Source organism: Corapipo altera, unplaced genomic scaffold (genome assembly GCF_003945725.1).
Source record: "Corapipo altera isolate COAL_440 unplaced genomic scaffold, ASM394572v1 113, whole genome shotgun sequence".
In the NCBI taxonomy this organism is placed as follows: domain Eukaryota; kingdom Metazoa; phylum Chordata; class Aves; order Passeriformes; family Pipridae; genus Corapipo; species Corapipo altera.
In genome coordinates, this window is record NW_020884895.1 from 5933360 (window position 1) to 5955358 (window position 21999).

At 38.9% G+C, this 21999-nt stretch overlaps 1 long non-coding RNA gene across 1 annotated transcript; it reads left to right on the forward strand.

Annotated features, from left to right (window-relative positions):
* The first annotated feature begins 756 nt into the window (after positions 1-756).
* On the forward strand, positions 757-21689 carry LOC113949040. The gene is made up of 4 exons (XR_003528317.1): positions 757-834; positions 1987-2121; positions 16256-16349; positions 21626-21689. It is a non-coding gene; the product is annotated as an uncharacterized LOC113949040 (long non-coding RNA).
* Positions 21690-21999: the final 310 nt, after the last annotated feature.

The following is a 21999-nucleotide window of genomic DNA, read 5'->3' on the forward strand; positions in this document are numbered from 1 at the left end:
AAAAAACTTTCTAGTTCAAGAAGTACAATTCATAGCAAAAGAGTGATAGAGAAATGAATTTTACCTAAAAAAGTTTTACATCAGTGCTGGTTCATTTCCTATGGTTGGGAAAGCTCATCTGTACAGTGGGAAAGGTCTGGCTGTGTCTTTGGATGGTGCTGAAACACACATCAGCTCTGCCATTTGCTGGGGTGCATTGGCTTTAAAAGAAAGATCCGACAGTTTTCTTCTTCCTCTTACCTATTTCGCAACTCACAGTTCAAGTTATATAGGCTTTTCAAGGTCAAGTGTGCTTTCATGTCTTCAGCATGTTTCTGTTAGAGTGCTATAATGTAGGATTGTGTTTAGCTGATAGTCTTGGACAACTCAATTTGTTGTTTGGTATTTTCCATAGACATAAAATGAGACAATGACATGGTGGGTACATGGCAGGTGCGTTCTGAAGATCTGTCGTTAATTATCTGCAAGAAGCCGCAGGAAAATCATATGAAGTTTATATTTAACTTTTAATGTGTTGTAGATTGCTGAAGGAAATAGAGGGGACTAGACAGAAGGGCAAGAAGGTGGGAATTCCTGTGATGGATACTGCTGCGTTCCCTTGTCTCTGCCTGCTTTGTGTCTTGCCTAATTAGCTTGTATTTAATCTCTTGGAGCAAAGAGTTCCCAACTACATGTTTGTCCATGACAAGCACAGTGAGATCCTGCTAGAGGACTGTTCCAGCAGTGATAACTGTTTTCAGTATCACGTCTTTTTTTTTTTCCTAGTGAAAATGAGCAAATTAAAGACCATAACTGGGATGTTTGCAGCCACAACATAGTGAACAAACAGATAAGGTAATTTTACCCCTTCTGTTAGTTACCAAAGCAACACTATAAAGATCCTTTTAATTTAGTTTAGTGCTGTGAAGTTTAAAGCTTAATTAAAGCAATGATATTAAAAAATATAAAACCTGAAATAGCATAGGAAAAATAGAAAGACATAATTATGGTCCAGGGAATGCTTATCACTCATTATGAAGCTTCAGGGAAAAGGCATTTTTTTCTCTCCATTGAGAGTAATTTTATTCTGGTCATAGATTTGAAGGACCAGAACAACCTAGGATCATAGCTGTTTATAAATTACTAAGGACAGTTGAAGAATGTGTTATTCTGCTTATAAAATAGGGGATAGTAAGTTTTCCTTTGCTGGTCCATTTCCTCAAAAAAATCTCTTTCATACCCATCGGGGAGAAAGACTTTATGAAGACAAAAAAAATTACTGTTTCTCCGTATTTCACATGGTTTGCATAGAAATTCAGCTATTTAATATTAAAAGATTTCTTACTTTCAAATTATTTAATAAACATACCCTGTTGTGAATTTGGAAGGTGTCAGATTTTCAAGTGGTCCTAAATGGCATCATTTCCTTTCATCAACAGAGCTGCACTAATTTGTACCAGGTGAAAGCATATGTGAAGGACTTGGTGTGATATAACTATTAGAAATTCCTCCAGGAATGTGACTTTTGTTGGCTAGTTAAACATTTGTTGCTTTGCCAGGTTTAAACTAATGATTTTAAAATCATTGTGGGGAAACCACATGTTTGCCCAGTAGAAGTCAAACCAGGACATGAGATGATACTCTTTAACTGCAAAATTCAAAGTAGTAATCTCTGTCCACGACAAGGCAGGAGCACCAGAGAAAGAGCAGTTTCAGCTTGTTAGCTTTGTGGATAGCTGTCTTTCTGGTTTCTTCAAGAAGTGAGCTGGCAAGATGCAATAGCTCTAAACACCATAAAAATGCCCTTTCACTAAGACCCCCTCTGTTCATCTTGCTCAAGCGTCTTAAAACTACCTTTAACCATATATCACACATTACTTCTGTGCACAGAATCACCAGTAAAATTAGACATTTAGCCTTATGTCAAAGCAGCATTACATTTATTACAGTATGGTGATGACTTCTGTTGTTACAACTCAGCCTGGTAACTTTGACTTTTTACCCCAGGCTGCTGTGGAAACCGAAAGGTCACTGGACTTCAAGGACAAACTCATGGAAAATAATCTACTGAGATTGCTGAGACTGTGTGTGGCCCAGGATGTCTGTGAACTGCAAAGGACTGGAGGATAGAGGAGCACACAGGTGATGTATTTCATCAGTCTGTCCCACTCTTTGGATTTTTCCTGATAGCATGTTTTTCCCATTGCTGGAAAAAGGATATTACATTACCTGCAGTTTTGGTCAGGTCCTGTCCAACACTTCTGCTATCAAACAAATCTGGCAAACAAGAATTTTAGCTTTAAAAATATTGCCTTTCTTTTTTAATCAAGATACAAATGAATTTCCTGGCTTCCAGGCTAGCATATATATATATATATGAGTTCTCCAGAAGTCTGCAGCTCAATTAGTTATTCCAGGATATATCTCTGTTTTTATTAGCTAAGCTGTTAAGAAACATCATGGTGTAAATCTCTCTGGTGGTGTTCCTGCAAAACCTAAAAACCTTTTAACCAGACAGCACTGCAGGAAACTCTCACACACCCACCAGCTTGGCTCACTGTCTTTGAGGAACCATAGATTATGGGCACATGAAGGGCTACAGAATTTAATATCATGCCAGCTCAAGTACAGTTAAAAATTATAATTGAATATACTTGCAGTCTTAAGAAAAGTGAGGCATTTTTCTTCACAAAGAATTATTACTTTCTAATATCAACTTTCAGAAAAAAAAAAACAAACATGTAAATTTTTTCTAGAATGCCATTGTACAATTTACCCTGCCAGGGGCTCAGGCTATTTATGTTTTTGACTGCACCGTCTTCACTAAACTTAAAAAAAAAAAATTTCCATGGTAACCATTGCATCACACAACAAAGACATGTATACACCGCTTAGATCTTTAAAGAAGCAGAGTCTGGAATGAAATTACAGTCTGCATTTCTTAACAAAATAATATTCTTCTCAGTAAATACTTGTTGTTTTATCAGTAAATTCTAATTTTACATTTAAAAACAGAATATGAAATTGTGCATCTAAAATAGTTCTGTCTTAAAAATGTTAACTTTATGAGAACCATTTGTGCAGGTGAGGTCACTGAGCTGTGAGAGAAGAGAAGGAATGGGTGTGAGATGGTGATATTCTGCTAATTATCCCAGACATTATTTCCATTTTACAATCTTTATTTCAATGCAGTGTTCATGCCACAGGAAGGCCACAGTGGTCACATATGTATTTATATATGTTTACCATATATATACACTTACATTTTCAAACTGATTTTACAGGTACTATCCTGGGGGAAAAAAAAAGAAAAAAGTAGAGGCCATTCCATCTGTCTCTAACTTTTTAATAAAGCTCAATACATTCATATGAGAGCATATAGACCTCCAATAATGCTTCTCATTTTTCACCTCTCAGCTCATGCGCAGCACCCCAGACCCCAGAGCTGCACAGTGTGAGGGTAGGCAGCGCTGCAGAGAGCTGACCAGGAAAGCTTGGAGGCAGAGCCCTTGTTGGTTTGCCTGGTTGCTGCTTTGGGCTCTGGATCCTACCAGGGCTGTTAAACAGCACCAGGATGTCAGAGCTGGATATTCATGTCTGCCCATACAGCAGCATCAATCAGCTGGGGTCTATGCCGGGTTATAAAGTTGTTTTTGTGGCTCAAAATAGATCTAAGGCACAAAGCAAGTACTATATCTTAAATCTGGGTAGAAATCTGGCATTTTGATTTAATCTCATGAACTCCACTGAAGTGCCACATTCTCTGGCTGTGGCTTTAATGTGTGGCTATGGGGCCTTCTGGCATATTATGCAAAGTTTCTGGCAGATGCTCCGTGTTGATATAGCCCTGCTCATGTTGGAATCATTTTCCCGCTGGAATAAGCAGAGTCTGAGACTCCCTCTCTCTCTTGGCACTGTGGAAATTCTTCATTTCTTTGGTAGGCAGAGCTACCTGCCAATATTTAGCCCTCAGCAATTTTTTTTATGATTGAATTATAAAACCTGGAAATACGAGCTTATAATGAAAATGCCAGCACCACATTAAAAATAGCAGGAGCAGCGGGCACTGCTGTAATGATGTTCTTGCTTTGGTTTTAATCCCTGCTCCAAAGCAGCTCTGCTTCCTGCAGCACTGGAGGTAAGGGATCTCAGCACCTGATGCTCTGACCACACCATATGGGGGTGTGTGCTGTGCAGACTCCCTGATGGGCTGCCTCAGCACACAGCTGAATTTTGAGCTATGCTCCACCATTCCGAGAGCAAGAGGAGAGGCATGAAACAAAGGGATACAGTTATTATGGGATTAAATGTTTGCTCTCTGTAATTATTTTATAACTAGGAAATTCCAGTAGTTTGGCTTGTTTACACTCATATAACTAACCAAGTAGGGGAAGAGTAGACTCCTGTTTTATTGGAAAAGGGAATAATCTTCACTTTTGCTCTAGTGCCTGCAACCTCCAGATTATTCCACATTTCTCTGCAGTGCTGTTTGCCTGTTTGGGTAATCTGAGTATGTCTCAGTTTCCATCTGTTGAAGAACCATGTCAGACCTAATGGACTTGGTATAAACTCCTACCGTTTGAAATACTTCCAACTAAAATTTTTGGGGTTACAGCAGTGGTTTGTGGCTGAAGTTCAACAGCCTGGGACAGTGTGGAGGGCAGAGCATCCACCAGCAACGGTGCCTTTGAGGGAGGGCACTTTGAAAGTGCTGAAAGCTTCACTTTACAGTTCATCCTGCCTTTACATTTCCCATTTCCCTCATCCTTTCATCTGCATGTGCCCATCTTCTGTCAGGAGCTTATCTGACTGACTGCTGGAGTGGAAGTTGGTAAATTAATGTTATTTGAATATCTGTTTTAGTACAGTGTCACATATCCAAACACAGGGTTGGGATTTCATTGTATCAGCCACAGATTCAGGATGTGCAGCGGATTGCTGTGTCCATCAAGACAATCCTCTACAACTAGTCATTCTTGACTGAAAATTATTATAATGAGAGCTGCTAATGAGTTAGTTTTTGAAAGTCATTGTGGTGTCACAGTGCTAGCATTGTGAAAGTAAAGGCAAAGTTTGCCTAATGAAACGGGAAGAGAATAGTGGAGTCAAGGGAAATAAAATACCCATGGATTAAGCTGGATGACAAGAGGTAGTAAAAGGAAAATGAAGAAACACTACAAATTGAAAGGTGTGTAGAAAAGTTGAGACATAAACAAGCTGTAGGCTGAGGGAAGAGGGGCGGTTAAATATCTTAAGGAAAAATTTCAAAGGGCAGTGGGAATGGAAGGACCTGTTTGCACAATAAGCTGCTGTTTAGAGCCTTGGGTATGCAATTTCTTCCAGCATTAGAAGTCTATTTTAAATAACAGTTTACATTACTATGGCAACCATGTATCCTGGCCATTTTCTTTCTCCAAAACAAAAAGGCATAAAATCCCAGAACATTTTTCTGCATCTCACTTAGCCCTATAACTCCTCTGAGAATTAGTTCATGATGGTTAAAATTAAGAGTTTGTCTCATTGGCCCTTACCACTTGTCTATTCTACTTTTGTTTCTTTTCACCTGAAATATGTCCCTCAGAGGCAGGATCTCATTAATCACTGTCTTTCCCAGTAGTATAACTCTACTGATTTTCAGAGATTACCTGTAACATGTAAGGAACACATTGACGAATAAGCCCTTTAAATTCCATGTTTAATCTCTGTGGTAAAATAGTATTTCTATTAATATTGCTATTTCTTCACTTTAGATAATTGCACCTTTCTTAATTGTCAGATATTCAGTGAAATAAGTGGGAAGAGAAGAATGACTGTAACTGAATAATTTGTGAAATGACATCCCCTTTCTCCTCCTCCTCCCCAGTTATACCATCTTTATGACACAACATAGAGAAAAGAATGCTGTCCTATCTAGGAGAGATGAGCAAGTTGATTGGCATAAGGTTGACATTCACAACTCCAGTATCTGAATGCTGAGCACTAGCCAGAACAAGTCTCAATCCCTACACAGGATATTTTTTCAAGTATTTTCAAAATAAAAAAATAATGAATTAATCCTTTAAACTTGTATTAACAAGCAGTAGTTTTGGAACGAGGCTGTTTTCTTTTGCTCAGGATCAGGTTTCCTCTGGCCATACCATGCCCACAGTAGTGATTGGTGAAGCTGAAACAGTTTTTTTATTTTTTTGTTGATATTATAATTTAAGAACAGTGTTACATCTCCATAATTTTAAAAGATGGACCCCTTTCTAAAAATTATGTATTTACACAGCTACTGAATCTTTTATATCCAATTTCTGTGAAAACAATGTCTCCCTGACTGCTTGCCAGTCAGCTCCTGTTGTGAGCAATTAGAAAAGGGCAGTGCAAGCAAGTAAAGCACTCTGGGTTTTTGAGATCTAATCTTTGTAAGAAAAGGAATTCGAGCTGTGGGCATTAATGCATTGTGATACAGCAGTGCATAAAGCAGTACCTTTTTAAAATTTTGTTCTTGTCCTGACTAATTGGTTCAATGTTAAGTGAGGTAACAGTTTAAAGAACTAACTCATTATATGGAATTACTCTGTCTGCTACGATACTTAAAGTCATCTTGCAGCACTCTGGAGCTCAATGCATAAAATATTACCTTGGTAAGTAACTCTCCCGCTGGATAGAGCCTTTTCTTTCAGAAGTTAACCTACAGATATGAGAACTCTGTCCTTGCACACAGTGTCTGATCCAGTGCCAGTGCCTAAGGATGTTCTTGGAAAGATTCCCATCTTTAAACACTGGATTGGGGTCCATGGTGCAGTAGCTTAAGTGCTGAGGCTCTGACTTGCAGCAATAAAATATGACATTACTGTTTTAAAGTAGGAAAAAGGGTAAAAGAAAGTAAGTTGACAATGAAATACTGATAAGAAAAAGCAAGAGCTGGGTGAAGGCAGAAAAGGGGAATTTATGGAGAAAAACTTAGAAATCATGAAAATTAAAATAATAGGTGCTTTTCCGAGTTTGTTCTCATCTGTTATAATATACATACAAGAGAAGAACAAAGTGTTTTTCTCCACTCAGACAGCTAACTATTATACCAGTTCCAAAGATGTGAAAAATAGGAGACAGAAATACACAGTGAAGTCAAGGTGATTATTGCAGAATAACCAAGGTACAAATATTGAGATGCCCTGCACTGGCTCCCTGGGCTGACATAATTAGATGGCTGCAAGACAAAATATTTTTGCCCAGAATTGCAGAATTTGTTGAGAACTGGCAAAACACCACATAATCTTGAAATCACACTCAGCAGGGAAGGAGATAATCCTTGCAGGGAGCTGTAGTAGGTTTTCTAAGGTTTTTGTCCTCATATTCATCAGCCTGAAGACAATAGAATCACCTTTAACTTAGACCAGGAGTGCAGTAAGCACAACTTGGAGGAGAGGTTTAAGTGATAAACTCAAGATCACGTGTATCACTTTGTTAATCCATTAGGTAAAAAGACTTTTTGCTTGTCTATTTGCACGACGTTTTGTACCGTGAGCTTTTGATCCATGTATCCTTGTCTCTCTGTAATTGCATTGCAACTGTGTGTTATTAAAGCTGACATCAGAATTTATGAGTTCCTGGTGCCCAGTCCCATACTTTGAAAAATAAAACATGCATAAGAAAATTAACCAAACCAGTAACCTCTCTGGAAATGAAAGAATTTTGTATTTTGCATTGTATTGTGGCAATGCTGGAAGCCAACAAAGGGACTGGTTTTTCTCCCAGAGCTACAGTGAATTTGATGGCATTGCACAGACTTGGACATATATTAAACAGAGCCATGTTTACTTGTGCTGCATAAGAATCACAGGGGGAAGCAAAATCAATGTTTTCCAAATGTAATAGAAAGAAGCCATGAGGAAAAGAAATGGTATTTTCAAGCTTCTTTGAAAGGTAACACAAACAATGCACAGAGTAAAAAAAAGCTTTGAAGAAGAACCACTTTCCAATGTCTTCCTCACTCTGTATTTAACTTGCTTTGGAGGGTTAAGGCATGGTAGGTCCTTAGCATTATTTTAAAAGGGGGAGTCTGTCTGTGAATAAGTAGACATTAAAATTGGTGTTTTGAATTGGAAGCTGCACAGTGCGTCTGTACATCTTGACAGAAAGAGAAGGCACTCAGATTTTAGAGGGGCACTGAGATGACACTGAGAGTGCATGATGCAGTGGTTTAATGAAAGAGAGATCAATGTTAAAATGAATGTAACACCACTGAGGAGTACACACAGATCAATACTCTTGTAAGCCATAGAGTATAATCCTGCTATATAGGTCTTGTTAGATAGTGCACTCAATTGTATGAAGACACATTTTTCTGTGGTTTTGACTTATCTGTCCTAAAAAAAAGCCTTTCTTTTGGAATGTAAAGGCTTGAATCTTTGTCTTCCCACCCATGCATGCTAAGGAAAATACACAGTGCTAATAGTAAACTCTTTCTCCCCAAAAATGTGGCATAGGAGGATAAGATAGTCAACAATGTTCGGCATTTCATTAAGTCTTTGAAATATTGTTTTATTCCTGTCCTCTCTTCTTGCCTCCTCCTTTTCTTTAAGGAATATATTTTAAGCACAAATACTGAAAATTCAGTCTCAAGAGAAAGGGGGAGGTCAGTCTTGCAGCTCTCACTTATATTGTGCAAAGAACTTGCCTACAGTTTTTTTCCACCTCCTGATTTTTAGAGCTTAAAACCATTAAAAAAAGATCAGAGGGTTTCTCTCCTTTTTTGATGCATGGATAGCCTGGGAAATAGAACATGGTTACTAGTGTAGGCTGAGGTGCTCTCTCCCTGTCATATACCTGTGTATGTATGTATGTACATATACTCCCTAAAGATTTCAGGCTATTCACATTTCTTCACGTGCCACTGCAAAATTACTGCCTCTGAGAATCTCTGTGTTTTCCGTTTTATAGCTGGATGACTTGGTAGGAACTGGTGACAGTGGGTCTGTGGTTAATGGCTCCAGCATGCCAAGTCAACCTGTTTCCTGTGAGGAAATATCCATTGTAAATGTAAGAGTAGAGTCAAAGTTTATTTCCACCTTGACAGGAAATTTAGCACTGGAAGAAGTGGAAATGATAACAACTTGAGTCTGCCTCGAGTTGATCCCCTCATACTGGTTCCAGCATGTGGATCTGCCAGACAATTATTCATCAGTGCAGGTGCTGTCACTGGCAGGGACCAGCAAGTGCACGAGCCATGAGCTTGAAGCAGCAGCAATTAACTGCAACCTTTGCTACTGCTGTCCTTCATGCTTTTGGTGCTCAGTGTCACTGAAGCCACATGTTCTGTGTCTTAAGTTTGCCAACCCATCGTAGCCCTGCCCAGGATATTACTGCCTGGTTTGATGCTGTAAAACAATTTTTCTTAGAAAGGAGTGAATGAGTTTATGGACATTCCAAATGGAATGGCATCTTGCTCTGAGCCTTGGAAGACCACGTGCCTGTTGCATTGAAGCTACATAACCCAGTGCATCTCTAACTGGGCTTACCTTTCACAGCCTGAAATGATTTAGTAATTCCTTCCAGTTACTGTCAGCCCATTGATATGAGTAGTATCCCTGTGCTTGCTACAGGTCAAAGACTCAGGGAAGTTCCAACTCTACCATATGTTTAGAACAACCTTGGATGCAAAAATACTCATATAGGGTCAATCTAACCCTGCACTCTGACTTCAATCTTTGCATCCTGCAAAGTCATGAGAGGCAACAGAGAAACACATTCTGCCATGTGTCTTATGGAAATTTGGTATCTAATTATGGAGAGGGCAATGGGAATTGCATTTCTTTCTCATTTTTATTCTAACTTGTTTTAAGGCCAGATTTCCTTGAGAAGTTACAAACTCTTCTCAACCCCTTAGAATGAGGAGGTCCTTGATTTCATTTCATTTGCAAGCCTGACTGCCGCTCTCCATACAAAGGGAATTGTATCTCAGCTTCTAATTTTCATCTGTCTTCTCCTTTCCCCTAATGCAGGCATTTATTTTTTTTCTTGTACATTCCAAAGAAAGGTGCTAATTGTACTAGTTCTACCCCTCTATTGTTAGAGGTTGGATGTTTTTACCCATTCCCTCAATGAGATGACTTTGATTTGAATTTCTTTTCACTTAGAAGTGTGCATATTTTTAAAGAGTGGAGAAGCTAAAGCAAATAAAAATGAATTAATAAATACATAATTAGAGTGTTGCTTCAGGGAAAAGTTTCTAGGTATAATCTAATAACAATGACTGGAGATACTATTAGTATTGTGTGTTGATTCCAGATCCCTTGGGATAGTCTAATAATTAAGCTTGTGTTTTTCAGTCCCTTTTGGCTGTAATAGCTATTATGATCATTAAGTGTAACCTTCCATAGACTCTGGTTTCTAAATGCCTTTGTGAGTCCAAGCCCAAGTCTGTGTCCCCTCATGAGGGAACAAGGTTGATGAGAAATAAAAGTCCCTCAAGACACTGTTCTCACTTTAATTCCAGAGCTCTCATTTCCTTCCAACTCGCCACAACCAGCAACTTTTCACAGCTCTTTCAGAGCTTCAACTAGTCTTTACTCCTTCTGACACTATGGCAGCTCTAAAATGCTGTTGCCCACATTTATCTTCCCCTTTTCCAGTGTTTGAGACTGACCCTGTCCACCACAGTCCTGGCTGTGTGGCTGCTGAGCTGGAAGATTCAAACTGAATTGTCACCACTGCGAAGGCTGCTCTTAAGTAGACGCTCTTCATGATGCAGCTCTAGCTTCAGAAAGCTCAGTGTTATCAGAAAACCTTCAGCTCTAGTTTCTTCCAGAATATTACAAACATTTCGTTTTCTTCCATGGGAAAAGGCAAACCCTTCTTGCAGGGGTTGTTCCCTGTCACATTAATTGGCGATGCTGGCAGCAGACATGCAGCTGCAAGTGAGGGAACTCTCTCTCCTTGATGCAGGAAGAAGCATTGCAAAAGCAATACACAAACAGAGCCAGGCACGGGCTTTTGACTGATCTGTCACTCCTTGCTGAACTTGCCTGAAATTTATTACCAGTTAGACAGCATTTCCCTCTGTTTACTGATTTGATTGAAAGGATGATTTATCAAGGCTCAGCATCGCATTGAATGCTGCTCTCTGCTCCGAGGGGTAATGAGTTATAGACACATCTCATTCTCCTTCCCCACATGACTGTGAGGGTTCAGAGAAGGTGAGGGTTTGCTGGCTTTGGTGTGACACACAGACAGTTCTGCTGGGAGCAGGCTGTTCCTACTGGCTTCGGGATCAGCCTGCTCCTTCCCCCTTCATGCAGGAGAGTACAGCCTATGTTTGTCACGAGGTTTCAGGTAGCTGCACAAAGCCAAAAAGGGAGCATCTGTGAGAGAGGGAATGGGAAATGACGGTGGGAAAGACAATGAAAGTGATAAGAAAATAAAAGGATTAGAAATACCAGAATGTGAAATGACAGCTTGGTATTGTCACTTCTGTTATCCCTACTGCCGGTTCCTTGCATGGTTTGGCACTGTTTGACATTATCTTGGCTAAGTACTGTGGCACAGTCCCATCACAGCACAGTGGGAACTAATACCTTCTCTTGGAGGGTGTATTTGTTTTGGTTATGGTGAGTTTTCCTTAAGCAGCCCCAGCATTTGTTTCAATCACAACAAAACCCATCGACTCACCTTAATTTACAGAGTCATAACTAGCAATATTTCTTTTCAGCATAAAGAGTGCATTGGAACAAATGCTGCTATTTATCAACTGTAATGCAGTTCTTTATAAAGGTCTTATGTGAGCAAAGAATAAAAATGCAATGATAGTCTCACAATAAATACTCTAAATCCTTTATTGCCTATTTATGGTGTAATCTCTCCACAGTTGTACAATATATGACTGTTTAGAAAAAGCTCTAGAATACAGTTATATGGTTTATTTACCAGGAGATGGCAATGGTGATCTACTGCAGTATTAACTTATATACAAGGCGCACATAATTCTTCCATAACATCACAAACTTCAGTATGAATGAAACCAAAGTATTCCAATACTGGTTTTGCCTTCCTTGTTTCTAACTTGTTTCAGTTGCTGCTATTCATTGTAAAGGAAGTATTTTTTTCCTCTCATTTTTTGATTGAAATTGCTGTCACCACATTTTTTAAAGATGTCTAAATACAATCATATTGGTATTCCAAAAAACAGAATACTATTTAAAAACAGAGCAACCAGTACCATTGAATAAGGTATGCCATGTGTCAGGAAAAAAAAAAAGATTGATGAAGGCAAAAGCTTAAAAAATGGATTTAATTTTACAGTATCAAAATTGAACTTGAGTAGTTAATGAAAAATAAATTATAGGTTATGCTATTAAAAAGCATGTTCTAATTTTCTAGTAAGCTCTTTGAAGTATGGTCTTAAAATATGTAGATGCCAATCATTTTACAGAACTTGAAATTGACTGTGGTCTGCAATGCTGTCTGAGTTTTTATGTTACTTTAACCTACAGTAAGGCAGACACTGTTCTTACGTGAAGTAGTGTGATGTTGATTTCACATGTAGAAGATCACTGCCATAAACACTGTAAGTAAAAGTTTGGCTTCTTATGGGATTGCTTTGTGTTACTTTATATCTTTCTCCACGTGTTTGCCCATTTTTTACTCTTCTACCCAGAACGTGCATAAACTGACCAGGTGGTTTGTGCATGTTTATTAGATATTTGGCAGTTTTCAAACTGAAGCAGTAACTGGTGAGACTTACTTCTCTACCCTCCCCAGCTACATCCCTGCCTGTATGGAGTGATCCAGGGACACTGGTGGCTTGCTAAACGTGCTCTGAAGCAGATCTAGACCCACGTACAGTAGTGAGCATCTTTTACCAGGGAAATACTCTCCTGGTTGGCTTTTCCTCTGGTATTCTGAGATACACAGTCCATGTCTCACAATAGTCACTATGTGGTTCTCAGTTTAGAGGGTTATCTACCCTCAAGTTAAATAAATGCTTTTACTGCATCTGCTCTTTACAACATCAAATGCCAGCATTATTGCCTTTCCACTGCTGCTATGGTAGTGTTACTAAAATAGCAAGCGGGGGGATCTTAGTGAGGCTGTGAGAGGAGCATGGAATAAGTCATAACCACAGACGATAATAGGAGAAAAGCATTGTTTTACTTCTGTGAAGGTCTCAATTTTCTATTCTTTCAATTGTACTTAGTTTTCTAAAGTTCTTCATCGTAGTGTCTACCTTCCTACCACTACAACATCTGTCCTTCCTCTGCTCTGCATTAAGTGGTACTCAATCAAACCTCACCTCTACGAGGAAGAAAAAGCAAATTCAAAGCATACAGAGAGTATTTCACTTAATCCTTCTCTCTCCACACCTTCATATCAGACACCTTCTGTGTTGGGATCTGCCTGCTCAGCACTTATGATACACTTTCTAGGGGAACAGCTGGCTCCACCTCATCAGTAACAGAAGACACCCATGTAGACAGCAATCACACATTTCACATCTGCAATATCTTTCCACTCATGGACCCTACAGGGTACAACAGGAAGACAGAGGTAAGAAAGACCTTTGTCAGCCTTTTTTCCAATAGTGAAATTGATCCCTAGAGCAAAATGAACTGACCAAGTGTAAGCAGCAGAAGAAATACTGAGTAGGGTTTAGAGTCTGTTGACTGCTGACACCTTGCTGTATCAGGCAAACAAACTATCTTTCTTTCCCTCTCACATTTTCTTACCTCTTTACATTTCTGTACAAAACAGCACAAAGTTAATCAATACACCCGGTGCTGCTGCCTCCCCTGAGCACCAGGGCAGCCACATGTTCCACCTTATGGCGAGGTTCTCCAGCAGCTCCGTCGTCTAACAAGGCTGTGAATCAGTCTGGTGGCATTCATGTTTCTTCAAAGGACAATTTTTCAGAAAGGGCAAAATGATGTTCAGACTGACAATTGCTCACACAAAATATCTTGTCTTCTCTGCTGGATCTCTTGCTGTGAGTACCGTGTTCATGTCAGCAGTGTGGAGGGAGGAATTCTGAGTTTCCCTTTTTCTATCAGTTATTTAGCACCCACTCCCATCTCCCTTGTTAAAATCTGTCCTGTAAACAAACTAGACTGCAGGCCCTTGAGAGTGGGACTGTTTTACAGCCTTGTTTTACATTGTTTAGTACAACAGGGCCAAAGCAGAGAGGCTTGGGGTGCCACTGTAGTACAAATAATTTTCACAGTAACCCAGAGGGAGAAGTAAGGCCAGGCTCAAAGGTGAGCGGTTCAAGTCAAGAAAAGTTTAAATTTCTGAATTTTAAAGTTGTAAAAAAGATTCAAAGGGAAGTAAGGGCATACTCAGCCCACTCTTTGATAGTACAATATATAAACCCCAGATTTTGCAGGACTATAATAAAAGATTGTATAGGAGTATAATAAAACCCAGACATAAGTCTGAAAAATTCATTAGTTTCTGCCACAACTAAAATAAGCACTGTCTAGGAAAACTACTTTGCAATGGTAATGAAAAGCGAGTGGAAAAGCAAGTGTTGGCACCAGTGCTGCAATGTGAAATAATTTCTGTATACTCAGATCTGTCATTGTGAACAATGTTGTTGATTATAAACTACATCAAATTCGCAGTCACCCAAGACATGTATTTTATTTTGCAGTTTTTCTAGTAATTATGAAATCAAAAGAATACTATCAAGTTTTACCACAATTAAGTTAAATATATACTTAAATGATATAACATACTTGGTAATTGCAATATCTCTAACTTCTTTCCGAGGAACAGTCAGCAATGTTTCTCAAGCGTTTTCAGGGGTGGCTTCTAATGATAATGATGATGCTCAGCTCTCTCATAATTTTATAGTTTCAAAGCTACTTGAATCCAATTTAGAATCAAGATTTGACCCACAGAACTTCATTTCTTGTGAGCTGATAAGACAAGTCTCCTAGATCTGAATGGATTTTACGGCCTCTTCAGTGTATGTGGGTTTGATGGAAGAGCCGATGACACAGACTTACAGCAGTGTGAGCAGTTGTGTGAGAACAGGTCTGTATCCAGTCACTTGTGAGATACTGTTCACCTGCAGAGCTATCACCGTGCCATCCTGCTGAAGACCTTTGGGCTCAAGGCAATGAAAACACTTGTCTTAGGTCTCCATTAAAAGAACAGGCATGTGGTGCAGTGCTTCCAGCAATTGCCACTTGCTCAGGGTAGGAGGCCTGCCAGGGTGTTGTGATGGTGATGGGCCTCTGAGGCAGGAGGATTGTGGTGGAATTTTTCTCAAAAACTGGAAATCTCTCTACTTTGGCAGTTTTGTCTTTCTGCAGCTGATTGTCACTGCCATTCTGGCCATCAGAACTGAGCGTATACTCCAAATTTATGTTTACAGATACTGACATTCAGTTTGTAAGAAAAGACAAGGCAAGCTCATTTGTACTTGTACCATTATCTTAATATGTATTTATACATATGTTCTCAGAAAAATAAAAACTCAATGGACTAGATTATCTCGGAGGTCTTTTCCAACCTTAGTAGTTCTCTAATGATTCTTCTTACCTGGTTTTGAACATCCTGGTTCCATCTGACCTTGCTCTTCATATGATTCAGTTTGCCTGAGAGGTAGTTTTCTGTCTAATTGAATAATAACTTTTTAATAATTTGGTTCAATAACTGACTTTTTTTTTCAGGTCACTGAAAACAAAGGCCAGACAGATCACAGATCACATCTATTTCAAATACTGTTTGCCGAACTATAGTTAGAAATTTTGATTGCATAAAGAAACTATTATGACTGTATATTAGATAGTGATTCTTTACTGAAATTGATATAATTGACAAGTAAATGAGTTTATATAAAAGAATGTAGAGTTTTTAAAGTTTCTAGTTTTATGAATGTAATGAGCCACATTTTATTTAATGTTAAGTAATATACAAGTTGATGTATTTTGGAATAACATGTTCAAATTCAATCTAGAATATGAAATCTTCACTAGAATTTTAAAAACAGCTCTCACAGGCCCAAAATGATTGGAAAAAAAACCTGTGGAAAAGATGTGTTTCCTCTAAATCTTTTGAACAGTAAAAGGAAGCAAAAGCATTCAATCTTTCCCCCCTTTTTTTCCAGTTCAACCTGAAAACACAGCATTCTCCTGTCTATCTCCCAGGTTATGGATACAGAGAGTATATTTGCCTCTTGCCTTTTTCCTGCTAAAATCAGCCAGTGCTGTTATGTGGTGGGTGTAATCATCTCAGTATATGGTATGGTGAATGTAGCACTAAGAAACCTTTTGTTTTTTCTTTCCTTTAGAAAACAGTGAGATTTCTGTTCTCAAGATTTTCTTCATAAAACTGTTGATTGGATGACTACGTTAAAGAAACAAGAGGAATGAAGAGGAGAAAGGGTAATTACAAGAAAAAGTGAATTGCCAGCCATATGCAGTCCATCATAGTGAATGTGTGTTTTTCATTACCTACATGGGATAAAGATTTCTCAGCTCAACTGCATGAAAGGGATTGTTTTATATCTGTTGAAAGATATCTATTTCCATTGGACTTTCTGATTAGCCTGTTATGTTCCCTGGGTGGCTAATTCCTGATGCTTTTCTATATCTAGAGCTCATCAGTGATACCCTGTGCCTGTCCCAGCGCCTCTCCCTTGATCAGGGATAGACAGCCCATTTTTTGCCAATTACTGGCATGCACAATCAAAGCTGAGGCTCAGGTTTTTTGTGTCTTCGCTACTACAAAACTTCAGGGCAAACACAGCCTAAGTTTTAAACCAGCTCAAGCAACACTGAGTTCAACATAAGTTAACCTCCTTGTTTTTTTCAGCTTTCTGGATGAATTTTGCAGCTTGAATTTGTGTTCTCCGTGCTTCTGAAGACAGACTGCTGCCATTGCCCAGTGTGTCTGTTCCTACATAGTGTTTGGCTACATCTCTATTGCACTACAGGCACATGTTGCTGTACAGGGACAGGCTAAGAAATTGCACACTGAGAGTAAATATACCCATCATTGTGACTAAAAACCTTTCTGAAGGCTTAATGATCAAATTTGGTGACTGCCTTAGACCTTAGTCTAAGTCATCTTAGGTGACTTACATAGACCTATCTAAAACTATTTTTGTGCTGTACTTTAAAAAAATCCCCACCCAGGTCCAGTTCTTTTTCCTGTCTATTTATGTCGCTTTTCATTGTCATGAAATGAGAGCAGAATTCCAGGCCCTATTTCACACACCTTAACAGACTTGACATGTTGCATCTGTAGTAGAAATTATTTCATTAGTCAGAGCCTAGGACTTTGAAATCTTTCTCTGGTGAACATAACTAAAGATTAACTAATTCTGCTAGTGCAACAAAATGTGTATAGACTACTATAAACCCTGATTTCTTTGCCAGGATATGTGCAGACAGAAGACTGTGCTTTGCTTTGTATGGACAACCCAACCAATGTGAACTGGGACTGCCCTAGGCAAACCACATGAGTTTGTGCTATGCTGTTCCTCACAGAAATGTTTCTCTCATGAACCAAATTGTCTTTACTCTCTTATCCAGTTATTTTACAATAGAAATTACTCTGAGTAAGTAGGAAGTAAACAAAGTGAGCCTTTTCCTTCACTATCCTGCACAATATACAGGTACCAGTATATCTGCAAAGTTAAATGATATCATCAGGGTAAACAGAAAATGTTTTACATTTTACAGGTACAGAGACAAGTAGATGAGAATTTCTGGTTAATTTATTTTCTTCTTCCTTGGAAACAGTAAGCTAGCTAGAGAGTCCTCAGAAACACTGAAACGCTCAATCAGAGGTGGTTTCTGCCTGTTACCTTCTGCATTAAGATATTGATTTGAGCTTCAAGAGCCTCCACACCATTTTCTGCTCTGCCTTCCTCAGAGCAGGATCTTTCAATCCAAAGAGTCACCCTTTGGTCAAAGCAGAGACTAGGCTTGTCATAGCCAACCCAATAGTCTTGATTGCTCCACATATATAGTTCCTATCTTCCTCACAAAAGTATTTTAGAAACAGCAAAATAAGAGAAAATTTTGAGGAGAGAGAGTCTCGGTGGGAGCAGTCCAGCAACTTCAGTTTTACTGACAACTTAAAAAAGTGCAGCTGTCAACGTGTGGGGTAAGTGAAAAGTCAACCCTTATGTGCTATTGAGTCAACTGGGAGAAGTCAAGTGTAGGTCTTGAAAAACAAAAAGCACAAGATGGGTCCAATACATTTGCATTTAACATGGCCATGTAACTGTAAAACAAAGGGAATTCCTAAAGGAAGCATTTTTTTGTCACATAAACGCTGAGCCGCTGTGAACAAATCTGGCAAGGCTGAGGATCCGGCTCCCTGGGCTGAACACTGGAATACCATGAATAATGTCAGGAGGCAGCAATGGGGCTGTCAGATACTGCTACTGTCATTACCCTATTACTGTAAATATCCATGAGTTTCACTAGGTTGTAGAAACTGTCAATGGATATTTTAATCCGTAAGCACAGAAGACACAACTATTTTACCATATAATCATCGAAGCTAATCTTTGACAAGGTTATTACACCTCTTCCCTTGTAATCCCCCGCATGCACATACAGAATAAGGCTCTGAAGCCTAATCTTTCCAGTGCTGAAAATGAGACTTTTATGCAAACTGATAAAAGTTCTTTGTTTGATTTATCTGTAAACCAAAATAGTCTGGTAGTTTGCCTTGAAGTTAAAAGGAAAAAACATATTCTGTCAAATCCTGTGTATTCCTTTTTATGTATTTTGTCATTTCCCCTCTATTAGCTCTGTCCTTAGGTTGAAAAGAAGAGTGCACTCTAGCTTCCATTTACATACTGTACTTTAGCTTTGACTTTTTTGGTTGCAGCCGGTTAAATTTATTGACTATAAGCCCCTTGAGCTATTGAAGAGTATGCGGCTTACATTGTATATCTTTTGAAAGATGTTACTGGTAGCCTGTTTTAATGTGTTTGCTCTCTCCAGATACAATTTGTCTTACATATTCATTGGTTTTTAGTGCCAGGACCAGTTTCTTCGTTGTAGCTATTGTTTGGAAGTCTCACAAAGATATTAAGGCTTAGTAATTTTTCAGTGCTGCTTAAGGGATCTGAGTGTCAAATGAAATAATAAGTGGGAAAACCCCTAAGCAGCTGGCTTTGGAGAGCTCAATAAAAAAAAAAAAAAAGGAAAATAATTTGAGATGGCATGAAAGACACTTTGGGACATCTAGGATATTTTATATGTACAAATAGAGCTGGCCAAACAGTAGTACTTTCCGTTCATTGACAGTATATTTCATTTTAATTTGAAGATTTCATACAGCCTGAAAGTCAGGGAAAATTTCATTTGTGAAATGCTAGCACATGGAGCTGGGAACATGGAATATGTTCCCCTGCATACTGCAGCTGCTTTTTCTAGTGGTGGAGCTGACCAGAATACTGATTTTATTAGGCCAGGGTTCTGGGTGGAACTTTTCTCTTTTTTTCTCTTCTCAGATTAAAGTCAGGGCTTTCCTGTGTTCAGTTTCACAGGAGAGAGTCCAAAAGCCTCAAGAGAGATGGTGGGTTACGGATCCCAAGGCTCCCAGACCTCTCCCATAAGGCTGGTACAGAGTGTGGGAACGTGACATTGTGTATTCACTGGCTCTCACTAACAGAAATCCCAGTCCTTCCCCAGCCCTCATGTAGAGGTGCACTTTAGAATATCTTTTGTTCCTCAGTACAGGTGTTTGCATGTTGGCCATTCATGCTAACTTGGAATCTAACCAGATGGGACACCCACAGCAGCATAGATGTAACAGTACAAAGTACAGACAGCTGTGGATTGGGATTTTCAGATTTATGCTACCCTACCCTGCCTAGTCAGCTTAAAAATTAGCTGGAATATACTTCCATCTGTAGCCAACATGCCAAAATCTGTTGTGCATCTGTGACTGGGTCTTTCATTCATATTGTCTGCATCCTGTTCCAGGTGCAATCACTTGATATTCAATCATGAGGCAGAAATCTGCTGTGGCATATTTTTATTTCTAGAAAATCCATTCCAAAAGTCTCTCTGGGAAAGCTGTGAAAGCAGCCCTGAAACTCCAGGCATTGATCTGTGCCCTCAGCGAGGTACAGGTGAGGTCTGTGCACTGCAGCCCACCCTCTGTGCTCTTACCAGCTTGGTGCCTGGCTTCCAGATATTCCACCCACGTTTGTACCTTCAAAATCTATTTTTGTGAGGAACATCTATGTTCCCAACAAGTACAGAAAAAGGAAGATATTTCAGTCAATGTTTCACATGGCAAACACTAGTTGTATTTTGGCTTTTGGTGAAAAAAAGGTGGGGAGGTCATGGCATCTCCAGCCCCAGTTGCTGGTTTAGACCCTCTGTGGCCACATCAGTGTGGAGGTGATCTCTTCTTACAGGGGGAACCAGGATAGCCTAAAATATTTCCATGCCATTGTTTCATAGCACCTAAAAGACTTCACAGAGACGTTGCAATTCTTAATGAATAAATGTGGGTTAATTCACATTTACTCTATAGTGAGAGTATGTGTTGTGGAAAAGGAGTATATTTTGGCTTATAGTGTATACGTCAAATAAATACAATTGTCTATTTCTGAATCTTTATGATGCCCATCATCATAATTAGCTCAAGTGAAACTGTAATTAGCTTGCATATAGCTTCAATTTGCTGCAAAATAAATCACCAAATAAATCAATAATTTACAACCAAGCAAACAGTGCAGGCTTTTCCAAAAGAAAAAAAAACAAAACACAAGCAAGCCTTTATGCCTGGACATTTCCAAATGCAGCACTACTCCTTGCCTGCTTTCTCTGAGAGAGATGTGACAGTTTTCAGTACCGACATTTTCATTCAAGCACGCAGGAATCGTGTAAAACCAAACAAATAATGACATGAAACAAAGCTTTGATTAGGAGCCTGTGAATAGTGATCCTTTTCACATATTCAGTGTCTAGGGTGTTTAACATGTTTTACATGTAGAATATACCAAGCAAGTCCTGACGATGAGATTTTGGTATCAAGAGAAACACACTTTATTAGAGAGGGAGCGTGTCAGGGCTTGGTGCCAATCGGTTGCAAGTAGTTATGTTGCAAACACATCCAACACCTACATTTGGAGAAGTGCAAGAGGGAACATGTTTCTTATTTTCCTCTTTCCTGCTCCGTCTTCCTACAAATTCATAAGAGGCAAGTGTTACCTACACAGCCAAAAAAAAAAAATGGTGACAGAAATTTTCCATGGCATGAATAAATCACAGGTTTACATTGTTGAAAAATATTTTGGGGTTTGGATGCTTTTGTACAAATTATTGCTATGGAGACTGTGTTAATTAACTGCATTTCTCATGTGGTTGTAGGTAATAGTCAGCGAACTCAAAAGGTGGAAAAAACCACTTTGGTATATATTAAATTAGTTGGTATCTTTTTATTGCCAGAAATGTAACAGGGACCAAAAAACATAACAAAAGTCTGAAACTTGGGGATATTTGGAATAAAGAGAACATTCACAGGTGAATTATTTAGCATGAGTTTGGGACTGGGGCTGTTAGTCCCAGTTTCAGAAAGGAATAAAAAAAGGTCCCTCATGTTTCACAGCATGAGCTACATATTTTTTGATGAGTATTGGAAAGGTATTTTAACTGTAGCCATCTAATTCCACATTTTTCAGGTGGATTTTGCACCTTGCTCTAGAAGTTCTAATTCTGGCTAGCAGTGGAGAATGATTATTGGAAAAGATGCACCACTACCCTGGGATGTCTGCTCCTTTGCAGGAGGGAATTTATGGCTTTTGCACATTGCTGGTTGGTATCCTTCGGGTGACTCTCAATACATTTACTGCAAACAACCACTTAGCCTACATCCATGATACTATTTCATTTGTCTTGAAGTCTCATGTGGTACTACAGCAATTTTTGTGCTGTTAGCATATAAATATTTTACAGAGTATCAATGGAAAAATATATTGATATGAATGTATCTGTAAGGAATGAAAAGATATCCCTTAGAATATGACGTGTTTTAATTAATTCCTTTTGCACTTTA